At 39.1% G+C, this 17,036-nt stretch overlaps 1 pseudogene; it reads right to left on the bottom strand.

Moving 5' to 3' along the window:
* Positions 1–14,030: 14,030 nt before the first annotated feature.
* Positions 14,031–14,235, bottom strand: LOC130034074 (uncharacterized; annotated as a pseudogene).
* Between the last annotated feature and the right edge of the window lie 2,801 nt (positions 14,236–17,036).

A 17,036-nucleotide genomic window follows, 5' to 3' on the forward strand; every position in this document is an offset into this window, starting at 1 on the left:
TTTTGGCCTGATGTTGAGATCTTTAATCCTTTTTGATCTGACTTTTGTGCATGGTGTTAGGTCGAGGTCTAAGCTGATTTTTTGCATGTGGTTGTCTAGTTACTCCGGCACCATTTGTTGAAAAGGCTTTCCTTGTTCCACTTCACATTTCTTGCTCTCTTATCAAAAATGAGATGTTCATACATTTGGGGTTGTGTGTATGGATATTCCACCCTGTTCCATTGGTCTGCAGTCCTGCCTTTGTTCCAGTACCATGCTGTTTTAATTATTACTGCTTTGTAGTAGAGTTTGAGGAGGGTAATGCCTCCCCACGTTTTTTCCCCAAGAATTGCTTTAGCTATTCGTGGGCATTTGTTGTTCCATATGAATTTTAGGAGTGCTTGATCTATTTCTTTGAAGAATTTCATGGATATCCTTATGGGGATTGCATTGAATCTGTATAATGCTTTCAGGAGTATTGCCATTTTGATGATGTTAATTCTTCCCATCCATGAGCAGGGGATATGTTTCCATTTCCTCGTGTCCTCTCTTGTTTCATGGAGTAGCATTTTGTAGATTTCATTGTAGAAGTCCTTTACTTCTAGTTAGGCTGATTCCGAGGTATTTAATTTTCTGGGGCACAATTGTGAACGGGATTATTTTTTTATGTCACTTTCCTCTCTCTCATTATTTGCGTATAGAAAGACCATAGATTTTGGGCATTGATTTTATAGCCTGTGACTTTTCTGTACGAGACTATTGTTTCTAGGAGTTTCTTGGTAGAGGATTTAGGATTCTCAAGGTATAGTGTTATATCATCTGCGAATAGTGAGAGCTTGATATCTTCCTTTCCTATATGGATGCCTTTAATGTCTATTTCTTGCCTAATCGCTATAGAAGGAACCTTCAGTACTATGTTAAACAGAAGTGGTGATAGTGAGCATCCTTGTCTTGTCCCTGATCTTAGAGGGAAGTCTCTTAGTTTTTCCCCAGTGAGGATAATGCTTGCCATGGGTTTGTCATAGATGGCTTTGACTATCTTGAGGAAAGTTCCTTCAAAACCCATTTTGGTGAGAGTTTTCACCATAAACGGGTGCTGAATCCTGTCAAAAGGTTTCTCTCTGTCTATAGATATGATCATATGAATTTTTCTTTACTTTTGTTGATATGATTGATTTTGTTGATTGATTTCCAAATGTTAAACCATTCTTGCATCTCTGGGATGAATCCCACTTGGTCTTGGTGTATCATCTTTTTGATGAGCTGTTGGATTCTATTTGCTAATATTTTGTTGAGGATCTTCACATCCATGTTCATCAGGGATATTGGCCTATAGTTTTTTTTTGTTGGTGGTATCTGTGTTTGCTTTTGGTATTAAGGAGATATGTGCCTTATGGAAGCTGTTTGGAAGAGTTCCTGTTTTTTCAATTTCCTGGAATAGCTTGAGGAAAAGTGGCAGTCTTCTTTAAATGTTTGGAAGAATTCACTAGTGAATAGCTGGATAAAGTATTCTTGGTGAGGCATTCATTTCATTGAGTTTTTTTTACTATAACCCACCATTGTCTTCGTGCTTGGAGGGTTTCCTCTGATAAGTCTGCTGTAAGTCTAAGAGGTGCTCCTTTGTATGTGATTTCCTTCTTTGACCTTGCTGCTTGCAGTATTGTGTCTCTGTCCACAGCATCCATCATTCTGACTATGATATGCCTTGGAGTGTTTTTATTAGGGTCTCTTTTATCTGGCACCCTTCTGGCTCATTGGATCTGGATGTCTGCATTCTTTAACTCTGGGAATTTTTCAGCAATGATTTCTTTGACTGTGGCTTCTTCGTTGGGGTTTCCTTCTGGTACTCTGATGATTCTATTGTTGTTCCTCTTGACATCATCCTCTTTACTTCCCTTCCCCTTATGTAAAGCTGGACTACTAGAAATAGACAAAAATACAAGTATGCATACATTTTATACTGTACTAAACCTTAAGCAAAGTCTTTTTCACTGGACAGTGAATCCTTGTCATATAAAAGACTCATTGTATATCATAATGATAATTTATCCTCTGCCCCTTTCAAAGTCATGCAGATACAGATTTTTGAATTATTTGCTGTGCAAATCTGGTAGAATCTTTACTGAAAACCCATGAAAGCGAAGGTCTTACCTGACTATGATACTCTGAAATTTTTCACACTCACTGTAATTCACACTCAGTTTCTAGAAATGCAACAAGTTTTTCATTCCATTGCTTGTTTTAGATTATTATTTTAGTAGTTTCTGCTAGATGACCCCTTCTCTCCATAATCTGCAACTTTGATACTATAGTCTAGGAACCACAGCAGTTGTTGACTTTCACTTTGCTCACATTTTCTTATTGTAATAGAAAGTGCTAACTTTCAAGTCCTTTACATGTCTAACTGAAACTTAAGAAGTCATGACATTGATTTAAATGAAGTCGCCACCGATCTTACATCGTTGTGACACATTTAGAGACAATCCTGGATTCTCATTTTTTGTGCTCTATAACCAATTTGAAATAAATTGGAGCCAGAAACAAATAAGTATTTTACTCATACTTTAAATTAACAATCAGTTTATTTAAGAAAGGTACTTAATATTTCCTTTCCACTTTGTTTTATTTTGTTGGTTTTGGAGTCAGACGGTGATGCATGGGGCTTACTCCTTGCTCTATGCTCAGGGATCACTCCTGGTGGAACTGGAGGTCCACATGTGGTGTTGGAGTCCAAATCTGGGTCATTCTGTGCAAGGAAGGTGCCCGAACTGCTGTACTTGCTGTACTGCACGCTCCACCCTTTCCTTTCCACTTAGAAAGTCATAACCCTGAAAAGGTTCTTACCCGAATCCCCAGAAAATGATGACTTACTTACAGAGAAGACTGAGTAAGTCAATGTTTAGATGCTGTTTTTAGATTCTTTGTATAGTTCATTGTTTAACAAGGTAGTTAGCCCCACGCAATATTCTCTTTTCATCCAAATTAGTTCTGGAGAAACCTTGGCCTTAACGTTGACATGACAGATACCTGTTCTGGATTTGCCTTGCGCTCAGCAGATATTTCTATGGAGAACTACATTTTGTGGCACACTGCTCTTAGTTTGTTCTTCACTTATTTGAAGTTACAAGGTCATTGAATGGGGACATAGCTCAATTTCTAGATGATTGCAACTCAAGGTCATTTAATGATAAAGTCAAATTAAAAGGTAGAAACATTATTCTCACATCTTGCATCTCAGAATAACCATTCTTCTAAGAAATAATGTCATCATCATTCTGTATGAAATATCTGAATACAGCCTTTCAGGTGCCTAGAATACTCTTTCCCAAGATGCTCAACACAGCTATATCTACTACATGCACTTTGGTGTGCAGATTAATTCAAGATCAGCTAAAGTGTGGCCTTGTAGGCTGAAAGAAATTTTAACCACTTGTTTAACTATAAAGAAGAATGAAAGTTATATTGCCCCCAATTTTAGAGTAGAAAGATAATGATATGACTGGATAATTACCAAGAATCTGGCATTTTGATTAGGTGAGTCCCTTTTCTCTCCTTGAACTCTAGTCCCTTTTCTCTTCTTGAACTCTAGGTCCATATCCTGTTCTTTAAATAAGGGTTTACATCCTCCCCCCACCATACAGATTAAAATCTTCACAGACTATATGGATTGTTTCATGTACATACTTAAGCTGATATTTCTCTCCTGATAATATATGTAATGTTTTAATTACTTATCAAAATAATAACCTAGTGGTGTGTGGGGGATATTTCCATACTCTCCCTGCTGGAATTATGTTGGAAGTTAGGACATTTTGTTGAGACCTCCTATAGTTTTATACGTTGACATGTCTTTTAAGAACTAAATGGGCTACTGAAAGTTGTTCCCAGTGTATAAACTCTGCTTAAATAATAACATTATCAAAGTTTGAGAGAGTCAAGAACTGAATGACTTGACTGAGACCATAGTAGTACTTCAGGATTATTTATTTAGGATGTTTTTCCTTAATCATTATGGAAAATTATTTCAACTCCCCATTTTATTCTTCCTAGTAAATTCCTATTCAAGTATCTATGATTAGGAAATTTGGTAAAATGCCATCCAAGTGTCTGTGACTATCTGTGAGAGGTGCAAGATGAGATGTCTAATGGCCATTAGTGGAGGTAGTAAGTCCAGGAAATTTGTTGCATCTTTCCAAACTAGGTCAGATTTGAAGAACTTGGGGGAAAAAACAGCATTTTGGAGGACAGTCAGAAGCAGAGTAAACCTATAAGTTCTGGATTGAATCAAGGGCTTTATGAGAAGTTGAATTTTTTCAGGAGAATGTAGGCCCACCCACTGAGACTACACTGTCATCAATTGGGGGTATACTCTGACGCAAAAGCAAATGAACTCTTGTTCACTGTGGGCCTTTGAAATTTTCTTGTAAGACCTCAGTCAACTTGTGCTCCTCCACCAGTATATACAGCACTAGAGGAGGGAAAGCCTTGGCTTTTGGGTGGACCAATATAGTTATTCATTGAACTAACCAAGTCATTTCCTAGTTTTGCCAAGTAAATCCTACATACAGTAGATAATTTATTGCTTCTAAATCCCTGCACTCCATATTTCTGTAATAAAATTTGGACAGCTGTGAATTATTGCAGTTATTATTTTCTAGTCAGCAGCTATAGAAAGAAATAAAACCTTTTTTTGTTTGTTTATTTTGTTTGAAAGTCCTGCTCACCTCACTCACCTCACACTCCTTGTTGAGATGGTTCCTTGTTGAGATGGTTTAGTTAAATAGGTCCTGCTGGAATAGAACCCTAATAACATATCATATGCCAAATTTTATATTCTTAATTTTCATTTCCTCACATTCAGATTGCTTCCTAAATGTGAGGAAACAATCTCTTCAGCAATGCATGACAACAAATATTTGGACTTAATTAAAAAAAAAACAAAAACAAGCAAACAAACAAAAACACCCTATTGCTTGCCATGCACATGGCCAACACTGGTTCCATCTCCTGCATTCCAAAAGGTTCCCCACCTTCCTGGGCAGTGAAGGGTGTGAACCAAAACCCCCCAAACGAACAAAAAACAATCACTCTATTGAACAGGATAAAATATTTATATACCATGCATCAAGTTAAAAGCTAATATTCAAGCTCATATATAAAGGATTCACAAAGATCAACAACATAAATCCTGTAGCACTGTACACTGTCCTTCCGTTGTTCATTGATTTGTTGAGCGGGTGCAGTAACATTGTGAGACTTGTTACTGTGTTTGCCATATCGAATATGTCATGGGTAGCTTGCCAGAACATAAAGCCTAAAACACTATTTTAAAAAAATGGGGAGAGAGGAGATAGATACTTCCCTGAGGAGACCATGTAAGCTGGTAGACATGTGAAAAAAAAGTTCATCATCATATGTTATCAGGGAAATGAAAATCAAAATGATGGTGAAATATCCTCTCTTTTGATCACTTGATATGCCTTTACTCATCCATTTGCTCAAGCGAGTGCCAGTAACGTCTCCATTCATCCCTGTTGCGTGCTAGCGTAGCCCAATGGCATCTGCTCCTTTTAGGAACACGAAGAGCTTCAAACTGGTTCAGGCTCTTGACGAAGAAGTCTGACCATCTCGTAGGTGGGCGGCCATGAGATCTTTTGACATCTGTGGAATCCAGTCGGTAATGGCTCTAGACCAGCGGTAGTCTCTGAATCTTGTTATGTGTCCATTTTCGATGCCTTGGCAAACGAGACAGCATACCTGATTCTTGAGCATTGACAGAGGTTGGAACTCCAGATTCTATCTCTCATTTGAGTGAAGCGTGATACTCCAAGCATAGCTCTTTTGATTCCTCTTTGAGAGACCCAAATAGTGTTCTCATCCTATTTGCATAGGGCCCAGTTCCTTGAGACATATGTTAATGTAGGAAGAACAGTGGAATCGAAGAGTTGTGCTTGCAGCTGGAGGTTCTTCGTCCTCTTAGTTATTTCTTTGACGCTCTTGAAGGCATTCCAAGCTGTTCTCTTCCTCCTGCGCAACTCAGGTGCCAGGTCATTTGTCATGTTGACTTCTCGACCTTGGTACACATAACTGTTGCATTCAGAGATGGTCATTCCATTGAGAGTGAATGGAACGTCAGGAACAAGACTCTTTCTCATGAGCATTGTCTTTGTGAGATTCAGTGGTAATCCAACCTTTCCATACTCAAGGTCGAAGTCGGTCAGCATTTATGCCACTTGGCTGATGTTTGGTGTTATTAGAATGATGTCATCAGCAAAGCAGGGGTGGTGTAGTTGCCGACCATCTATCTTCACTCCCATTCCTTCCTATTCCAGTCATTGCATGATGTTCTTCAGGGTGTCACTGAAGAGTTTCGGTGAAATAATACCACCGTGCCAAACCCCTCTCTTGACATCGATGATCACTTCTTTGTAGAATGATGAGATCCTGGTAGTGAATCCGTAATAATGCTCACGGAGGATCCAGATGTATTGAGTTTGAATGCCCTCATTGGCTAGGGCTTCAATGACCGCTTCCATCTCAACGGAATCAAAGGCCTTCTTTAAATCAATGAACGTTAGACAGAGTGGCATCTTGAACTCCCAAGAAACCTCAGTGAGCTTGGTTATCATGTGAATATGATCAATGGTGCTGAATCCTTTTTGGAACCTGGCTTCCTTGCATGATTGTCCTTCATCTACTGTTCTGCTAATCCTATTCAGGATGATTCGAGTGAACAGCTTGTAGATGACAGACAAGAGGCAGATTGGGAGACAGTTGCCAATGTCGTGGATGTCCCTCTTCTTGTATAGTAGTACAGTCCTGCTGGTTTTCCATTGGGATAGAACCTTGAATTCAGACAGGTAGCATGTGAAGAGCCGAGCCAGTGTATTGATGAGTACTGATGGTAGGTTAATGAAATATCATCTCACGCCAGTGAAATGGCATATATTGAAAAACTTGGAGATACCTGTTATTCTCCAGGGTATGGTTTTAAGAAGAAAAGAAATCACTCCATTCAATGTTGTTGAAAATGTCTTCTGGTTCAGCCTCCACGTATAACAATATTGAAACATCTTAAAAACTTAAAAATAGAGCTTCTATATGACCCAGTAATTCAGTTATAGTTATTTCTCATGGCTTCCTGGCCAATTATGTTGCAGGTGACTTATGAAAAGGGGAAGGAGACAGGAAACATTGAGAGAAGAGCACTACCACTTCCTTGCTTCACCCATTTCTTCAGCCACTTGGAAAACTACCTGTGAGGGTAAAGAGATAAAGTTTGCATGAGTAATAACCAACCAACCTGGGGTTGATCCCTGGTTTAGTCCTCAGAGCCCTGCCAGGATTTGTCCCTGAGCACAGAGACAGTAATCAGTCCTGAGCAAGTATGAGTGTGACTCAAAAAAACAAAACAAAACAAAACAAAACAAAACAAAAAAAGATGGCTGTATAGTAGGGTTTTACCCAAACTGCTCCCCTCCATTGGAACTTTCCATGTAAGTTAGAGTGTTTGTTGCTAGGGATGCACAAGGGAGGAGTATGAAGAACCTATCCAACTCATCTTTTTCATTCTCATAACTTTTACCTTTTGTTTCTCTAGGAGCTTCTCCTTTTCTGAGGGAAGGAGGTTCTACTCTTTTCTGGTGTTGTCCCAGTTTCTGTATCTCCAAAAGTTTGTATCTCAAAGAGGTGTGGTATTTATGCCTGTTGGCTATCTCAGTGCCAGTCACTTGACAATTTCTTTAAATCATGTATAAGTTTTGTTACTTTATGAAAACCTCATCACCAGCCCTTTCTCCACATCTGCCTACCTGTAACAATTCCATTTCTTGACATCTACCCCCCAAACACAAGATTGATAAACCACTAACAAGACTCACAAAGAAAGAGAGAGAGAGAACCCTATAAACTGAATCGGAAATGAAAAAGGGGACATCACAACAGAAACCAATGAAATTCAAAAGATCATCAGAAACTACTTTAAGAGTCTGTATGACATGAAACAAGAGAACCTAGAAGAAATGGATAAATTTCTGAATTCCTATAATCTCCCAAGATTGAACCAGGAAGACTTAGGATACCTTTCAAATCAAGGAAATTGAAGTGGTAATCAAAAGTCATCCCAAAAACAAAAGCCCAGGCCCAGACGGATTTACTAGTGAATTCTTCCAAACCTTTAAAGACCTTTTGCCAGTTCTCCTCAAGCTTTTCAATAATGTGTTTTATACCATGAATGTTAGCACTATTGTAGTCATCTTACCTAAATTACAATAAATATGAATATATACTTCACAAATAATTATGTTATGCAAACCTTATAAAGCATATCATTTAAGTAGTATTTGTTTTATGAAAAGTTCAGTATGAAAAATAAAATAATTGTGTTTAAATAAATTTGAGTTAAATTGGCCAGGTTATAAATAAATTTAAATTTTTTAATTTTTTTAAAAAAATAAATTAAATGTTTAATAAATAAAAACAAGTTTTACATATTTCAATCTTAACTTCCCATTTCTCTATACAGGGTATGTCACTTTTTCTCCTTACTTCATGGCACACCCAATTCTGGGATCAGCTGCATCCCAATAGGGAGCACATAATTTCCTTGCCTGTGGGTGCTACTTTTCTATGTTCTAAATAAAATTATTTTCCTTTGCTATCTACCTTTTTTCAGAAATTATTTTTGTGACATAAGTACAATAGCCAGAACCTTACTGGAGGTTGAATCTGAGTTTTACTTCTAGTCCTGATTCTTCCCATCAGCAACAAAAACACCTCCTCTTCTCTCACAGGGTTGATTGAGAAGTGAGGGGAGCAAGTCAAGACCTTGCTTTGACATCTCCTTGAGATGAAAAGTAAAGGAAAATCTCAAAAGTGTCTGTCTAAGCCTGTGTCTGACATGCTTATGAATGTTTATGAGTTCTTAGGAGAAGAATCAAAGAAAATTCCCTAAATTATACTTTAAACGGCATCTCTAAATCAGGTAAATATTCAGATGTGTGCGTGTGTTTGTGTGTGTGTGCGTGCGTGTATTCGAGTGTGCACAGTGGGTGTGTGGAGTGGTGGCAAGTACTAATTACTTTGGTAAAGAAATAAAATCAAGATATTATCTCAAAAGAGATTACTTTATTTCCAACCCATTTGCCAGCCCCATAGTGGGATGTCTGGAACTTTCTTTGGAGATACAGAAATTGAGACCTGAATGACTCAGCTATAGCCCAAACAGGAAAGGCAGTACCCCCTCCAGAAAGGAGATATTTTAAGAAAAGAAAAAGATCGTATTAAAACTAATGAAGAAGATCATCAAAAGTTCAAAGTTTTTCCCACTTGACAACATTTGAGACAGCAATTCCTATCTGCACAGATAACATCCAACCAGGGTAATTTGAAAAAATCCATAAATGATCTCTTCTGCAAAACTGGTTGGGATTCTTTCTCCTCTCTCTGAGGAAGCTCATATTTTAATAAAATCTTTTTATTTTCTACTTGTCTTCTGAAATCCTTTTCTATTGTTTGTTTTTGTTTTATGCCCATACCCAGCAGCACTCAGAGCTTACTGCTGTCTCAACACTCAGGGTTCACTCCTGGCAGGCTCCAGTAATTGTATGGGATGCCAGGGATGGCCCCTGGGTCAGTCACATGCAAAGCAAGTGCCCTACCTGCCGTACTATCAGCCTGGACCTGAAATCTTTTTCTATGAGAGTAGGTCTTGAACCTGGAAGCCTAGGCAAAGGTCAATACTATAGCTTTCCTTTTTATGAAGAGAAAAATCCTCACTGTAGCCTAAGAATCCATGGCAACTCAAAACCTCAGGTGGTAGTGATAACCCTCATGTTTGGAAAATCTATTGGGTAGAAGGCAGTTTATTTATTTATTTTTTTTTACTTTTTATTTTTTATTTTATTTTATTTTATTTTTGTTAGTGAAACACCATGAGGTACAGTTATAAACTTATAAATTTTTGTGCTTGGGTTTCAATTATACAATGATCAGGTACCCATCCCTCCACCAGTGCCCATCCTCCACCACCACGGGTCCCAGCATACCTCCCACCCCCCATCCCCCCATCTCACCCTGCCTCTGTGGCAGGGCATTCCCTTTTGTTCTCTCTCTCTCTCTCTCTCTCTCTCTCTCTCTCTCTCTCTCTCCTTTTGGGTCTTGTGGTTTGCAGGAGAGGCAGTCAGTGGCAATCATATTTGGTCTATAGTCTACTTTCAGCATGCTTCTCCCATCCTGGGAGGATCCTCCCAACACCCTTTATTTGGTGCTCCCTTCTCTATCTGAGCTTCCTTTTCCCCTAGCGCGAAGGTAGTTTAACAGTGCTCTCTTTCTACTGCGGTCACTGTCTCTCCACTCTCTCCACTGGAAACATGTGTTAGGATGAAAGATGCAAAACCCTTTGGCTCTTACATCTTTCTCTACTCAGATTAGTTTGGTTGAGTTGACTGCAAATTTAAGGGTCACTTTAAAGTTTTGAATGATATTCTTTCCTCACTAAGAATATTTGTTTTTGTTGTAAGCAGCTGTTGTGTTTTAAAGTATAGAAGTACCAGACAGAATTGTAAATACTTTGTAAACAATCATTCATTTGTACTTGAATAGTAAAGTTTTGAAGCACACTGATAGCCTACCAGCCAAAAGGTGTGATAAAACAACCATTTTGTAGATAAAAAAAGAATATTTGTTTTTTCCTAGTGTTGTATATTCTTCTGATGTAACTTAGGCAAGCACAGAAAGGCAAATGAGTCAAAGAAATCTGTAGGCACTTGCTTACTCTTTAACCTCAGTTTGACTCTCAGTGACATCTTTTATAAATTTCTATTTTAAAGTTTGAAGTCATTTCATAGCAGACATGAATGCAGTTGGTCATAGTTAGTTTAAACCCTGAACAATATCAAGAAATTGGCATTCTGATCATCTTACCTCTCCTTCAATGAGGATCTTTCTCTGTTACCATATCTCAGAAAGAACAACTTTAATAAGTTTCCCATGGCTCATTATAAATCACTTTAAATTAAAATCCCCTCCAGCATATTTGCATTTAGAAACAAAAAGCCAGGGGCCACAATGGACTAAGCCAATAGGCTGAGCACATGCTTTGCATGCAGAAGGCCTGAGTTCTATCCAGGGCAACTCATGGTTCTCCAGGGTCAAAGTACCAAACAGAGAACTGGGAGTAGCCCTGAGAGCACTGCTAGTTGTGGCCCTAAAACAAAACAAAACCCCAAAAAGTTTATTTTCAAGATGCTCCCTCCTACCACCTCTCTCTCTCTCTCTACATATATATATAATATTTTCATATGTTCCATATTCTAATATATTTCTATATATATCACTCCATCACCTCTCTCTCTTCTCTCTCTCTCTCTCTCTCTCACACACACACACACACACACATACACACATACCCCAAAAATTCAGATATGAGGGCCCAAAGGGAGTACAGTGTGTTAGGCAATTGCTATGTATATGGCTGATGTGGGTTGAGTCCCTGGTACCACATATGGTCCCAATGGCCTCCAGGAGTGATCCCTGAGCACCGCTGGATGTGACCCTAAACCTATCTAAATAAATAAATAAATAACATTTATTTTGAAATGTTATAAATATGGTCATCATATTAAAAGAGGAAAGTACCCTTAAAATCCTTTAAATTCTACCAGGCAAGTAACACAAAAACAGTATTTTTTTAAATGCAAAATGAATTTTGCATAGCAAGACATTTTCTGGCAATTGCTCTATTGTTGAATTCCAAGAGAGAAGTATGAACCAAAATTGTTGAAATTCCACTGGCTTAGTAATTTCTATGTCCTAGAAGTATATTTATATGAAAACTATATTTCTGCTATAAATGTTCTTTACCAACACTATACAAAATAAGAAAAAAACTTTTAACTAAATGTCATATATTAAATATAAACAGAGCCTAGAATTCAACTCTGTGGAAATTGATCTATTTCTGCACCTGTGAATTTGACTGACCTCATATAAAGCCCTTAATATTAGAGCCCTTGAAAAGAAATTACCATGCCAACCTAAAGTGAAAAAGCAAAAGTTAGGGAAATAAAGTAATGTCACAATTGAACTTACTTGGATGGCAGAAAAATGAGTATACTAGAAAAAGTTTGCTCTCTATTGAGTCTAAAAATATTGTTTTGATTATTTAAAAGGAAAAGAATGCCTTAGAAGTTATTCCTAAATGGACATTATTTGTCCAATTCAGTTCAGAAATGAATGATTTCAAATAGTACAAAATGATTCTTCCGACTAGAGGAAGTTTCTGTTTGGAACTGAGCTACATCACTACAAAGTCATATGCTAAATAAACTCAGGTCTCTCTGAAAAGAGTCAGCTGTGATTGTTGACATTTAAAATATATTTCTGGATACTTTCTAATAGGAACATTTTTAGTTCAACACTAACTATTTCTGACTCAATCTTCCTCTTCCAATAAAATATATTGGCTAACACTGACATTATCTATCCTTAAATTATAACTTAGACCATTCAAATAATTTTATTCATGGACCTTAATTCTTAGAATAAGAAATTGAGAATTCTTTTGAGCATTTGTTCTAATACACTGATAATTTTTAAATTAGACTCACTACCAGACTATTGTTTTGGCTTCTAGTTGTCAACAAAATCAAGTTTCTGGCCTCATTGATAAGTGAAATCTTCACCCACATACATTTGGAGAAAAATATTTTTTGGCTGCTAAGAAAGATGGGCTGGAGCGATAGCACAGCGGGTAGGGCGTTTGCCTTACAAGCGGCCAACATGGCCGACCCGAGTTCGATTCCTCTGCCCCTCTCGGAGAGCCCGGCAAGCTACCGAGAGTATCTCGCCTGCATGGCAGAGCCTGGCAAGCTACCCGTGAATTATTCGATATGCCAAATACAGTAACAACAAAGTCTCCAATGGAGACGTTACTGGGCCCACTCGAGCAAATCGACGATCAACGGGAGGGCCTTTACTTTTTTTACTTTAAGAAAGATGACAAACTAAAATTCTTTTTTTTTTTATAAAAGTTTAACTTTTGATACAGTGGAAAATTATTTTGCTTTGGGAGCCAGCTGCCTCCAGGAATGTTCATGGGTCACTGTGAAAGAATTGAACCTAGTGTCTGGAACTCACATACTATCTCTCCTGGGGCTGCCAAGTGTAGTCAAAAAAGAGGGAAGAAGGCAGCTGGAATAGAGAAGGGATCACTAAGAAAACGATGGCTTGAGGAACCGGTCGGGATGGGAGATGTGTGCTAAAAGTAGATAATGGACCAAACATGATGACCTCTCATGGTCTGTATTGCAAACCATAATGCCCAAAAGTAGAGAGAGAGCATGGGGAATATTGTCTGCCATGGAGGCAGGGGGAGGGTGGGGAAGGGGACATTGGGGAGATCGGTGGTGGGGAATTGTGCACTGGTGGAGGGATGGGTGTTTGATAATTGTATGATTGTAACCCAAACATGAAAGCTTGTAACTGTCTCACGGTGATTCAATAAAATTCAAAAAAAATAATGAAAAAGAAAAAGAGAAAGAAAAGGACTAAAAGGATAAAGAAGAGACTACACTGTACTTCAGAAGTTAAAACCTGCAGGTAACATCAAGAACTGAATCAACACAGGTACCAGGACACTCCTGACCTGGAAAAGACCAACCTCAGCAAGAGAAAGAAGCTGTGAAGCAAGGCAAGAATTGGTGGTGATACTGTTTCCCACACAGAAGTTTCTTCTTTTCCCTTCATGGTTTTTATTATTACTGTTATTATTATCATTATTCAGTTTACAATACCATTAATAATGGCTTCTCATAAACATAATTCCAACATCACACTTATCATCAGTGTACCTCTCTATCTTCCCAAAGAACACAGTCACACTCCCTCTCACCACCCCCAACTAAGTTGTGTGGGCCACTCTCCATTCTAACCCCCAAGAAATTGTCTTGTATCTTTGTTGCTACCTCACAGTGTATCTTCAAGTCTCACATACGAAAGTGATCATTCTGTGGCTATGATAGGGACTCCTCTTAAACACAGAGCTATTCCCCAGAGGATGCACTGTTCCTGGAAGTACTTTAATACCAGATCGTTGCATGCTCCTATTCCATTCCACAAGCCAGCTCCCGTTCCATTTCCCTGCTCCAAAAATCCATTTAATAAATTGTCTTCAGACAGAGGACAAATTGGATATCGAACTGATAAGGGCTGATGGTACCCTTGGTCTTAGCCAAAAGGCACTTAGGCAAAAGTGATCAAATTTTGTCTTAAAACAAGGATCTATGAGCTTGTGCAGAATAATGATGAATAAAATATGACTCAAAATCAGAGCATAATCCTTTTAACTAGTCCATTCTTTACCATCTTTTCTCTGAATTTGTCCTAAATTCTGGAATACTCCAGTGTAAAAAATCTTTGAGGGGCGGCCAGGGGAGCTCCAACGGCTCTGCCCCTAGCCACCCGCATTCGGGGTGGCCCCGGGCGCTCTTGCAGCCAGGGCGACCTGGGCCCTGGGGCAGACGGGAGGAGAAAGCGAGGGCCAAGCCAGTTGATTGATCAGTTGCCGTTTATTCCATTCTCCCCACTGCCTGCCCCAGTGTCTCTGAGCCTCCCATTCTGGTCTCACATTCTGGTCTCATTCCTGTCTCCTCCTGTCTCTCCTGCTCCTCTCTCCGCTCAGCTTGGGCTCTCTCTCTCTCTCTCTCTCTCTCTCTCTCTCTCTCTCCCTACTCCTGTATTTTTGTTCTACATTCTTCTCTCTCAGTCCCCCTTGCTAGCCTCCCCCCGTCCATCTTGCAGCCCTGCTCTCTCCTCTCACCAGCTCTCTTGCCTCCAACTCCCCTGAACTCAGGGCTGACACTGTATCCAGTCAGGTAGCAAAATCAACATAAGAAAGCCCTTCCTGAGGGCCCACCTAATTCCAAAGGAGTAAAGTAAGGCCCTCCAGTTGATCATCGATTTGCTCGAGCGGGCCCAGTAACGTCTCCATTGGAGACTTTGTTGTTACTGTGTCTGGCATATCGAATACTCTCGGTAGCTTGCCGGGCTCTCCGAGAGGGGCGGAGGAATCGAACTCGGGTCGGCCATGTTGGCCGCTTGTAAGGCGAATGCCCTACCGCTGTGCTATCGCTCTGTCGGGCTGGAGCGATAGCACAGCGGATAGGGCGTCTGCCTTGCACGCAGCCAACATGGCCGACCCGAGTTCGATTCCTCCGCCCCTCTCGGAGAGCCCGGCAAGCTACCGAGAGTATTCGATATGCCAGACACAGTAACAACAAAGTCTCCAATGTAGACGTTACTGGGCCCGCTCGAGCAAATTACTGACTGTTATCACAAGTGGGAAAGAGCAACGGGCAGGTACAGGAGTCACTTATGCCCTGTTGTATGCAGTATTATATAAACTGAAGATCTAGTTCCGTTGCTACTCCAGGGGCCAATCAATGAGTGGCAGTGGCCGATAGAGAAAGAATTTTACTGACTACAAGTTGAAAGATTGGTATATGACAGTCATGTCCTCAAAGAACCCATCTTGTCTGTATGCTCACAGTGATTTTTATAGGAAAATAAAAACAGGAAAGCACATTTCTAAAGGTGGTGGGCTATAGGCTGAATTCCCTTGCAGGCTATTCTGCCGAGCCATCTTCCTTCATACCTGAAAACTTAGGCAAAAATTCTGAGTAAAAATCCAAAATTTCCTTAACTTAGGCTTTGGATGGAAGGACAAGGTAGGGACAATTGTTCTTGTCCAGAATAGCTTGTTGGTTTTTAATTTTAAATTCAGTTCTTAATTTCTTATATGATGGTTTCAAGCTTAAAAGATGTCAAATCAGCACCTTGACACAACCTCTAGTGCATTCATCTCTTTGTCCCATCTGCTGCATTTAAAATGATTGATCAGTTTTTAATATATCCATTATTATGAAAAGTATTAAAAAGGATTGCTCTTGATCAATGGTTCTCAACTTTTAGTATGCATCAAAAATCACTCGGTGGGCTTAAAACACAAATTCTTGCTGCTCCCCCAACATTTCAAATGCATTAACTTTGGGGTCTAAAAATTTGAATTTCTAGTAAATGTCCAAAGTAATGCTGTTGGTTCTGGCCTGGGAAACCCATTTTGAGGATCACTGTTTTAGATGTCTTTAGAAGCAAACAAAGAAAAACCATATACAAAGGGATGTAAGAAGCAGACAGAAGGTTTCAAGCATCTTGCCTTATCTTGGATTGGTAGCTGAATGATATATGAGAGGTGACATTAAATAACTTCTTCTTTTGTTACTTTGTGTTTTGTTTTGGGGAATATCAAGCAGTGTTCTGGGCTTTCTCCTGTTTCTTCACTCAGGAATCTCTCCTGGCAGGACTCTGGGAATAATCTCTGGTGCCAGAGACAGAACTCAGGTCAGGTACAGGCAAGGCAAGCTCCCTACCAACCACCAGTCCAGCCCACTCTTAAATGATTTCTTCATAGCTCTTGATTAGAAAAGCTTATAGAATCTGTAATCTTTCTTATTGCTTTACTCTACCAGTTAAGTTTTTACTATCCGTATTTGGGAAATCTATTTTCCATCCTTAAGGCCACTGTTATTGGCAAATCATTCAATTTTAGAACCTTAGCCTTGGACTTGCTTTGACTCAATTCCATAGTATTCTCTCTAGCAATTCTCAAAAATGAATCTGTTTAAACTTAAAACTTCTGAAATTTTAGGTAATGTAATCAATGGTGTCATTTTGTCTGGAAATTTCTGGAAACACAAGACTTTTAGTGTTACAGATGAAAATCCAGGATGACGGGGTCATCTGACTCAGCACAAATTCTTGCTGCTCCCCCAACATTTCAAATGCATTAACTTTGGGGTCTAAAAATTTGAATTTCTAGTAAATGTCCAAAGTAATGCTAGCCAAAGTTTGGTTACCTCTATACTTGAAGAGCCTCTCTCTATATTTGTGATTTAAGCAACTTAATACCCATAACAGGAATGCACAAAAGTCTCTTTATGCTCAAGATATCCCAAATTAAATATTACTGGATATGTAAATGTAAATAAATATTCCTAGAT

This window comes from Sorex fumeus, unplaced genomic scaffold, assembly GCF_029834395.1.
Source record: "Sorex fumeus unplaced genomic scaffold, SorFum_2.1 ptg000056l, whole genome shotgun sequence".
In the NCBI taxonomy this organism is placed as follows: domain Eukaryota; kingdom Metazoa; phylum Chordata; class Mammalia; order Eulipotyphla; family Soricidae; genus Sorex; species Sorex fumeus.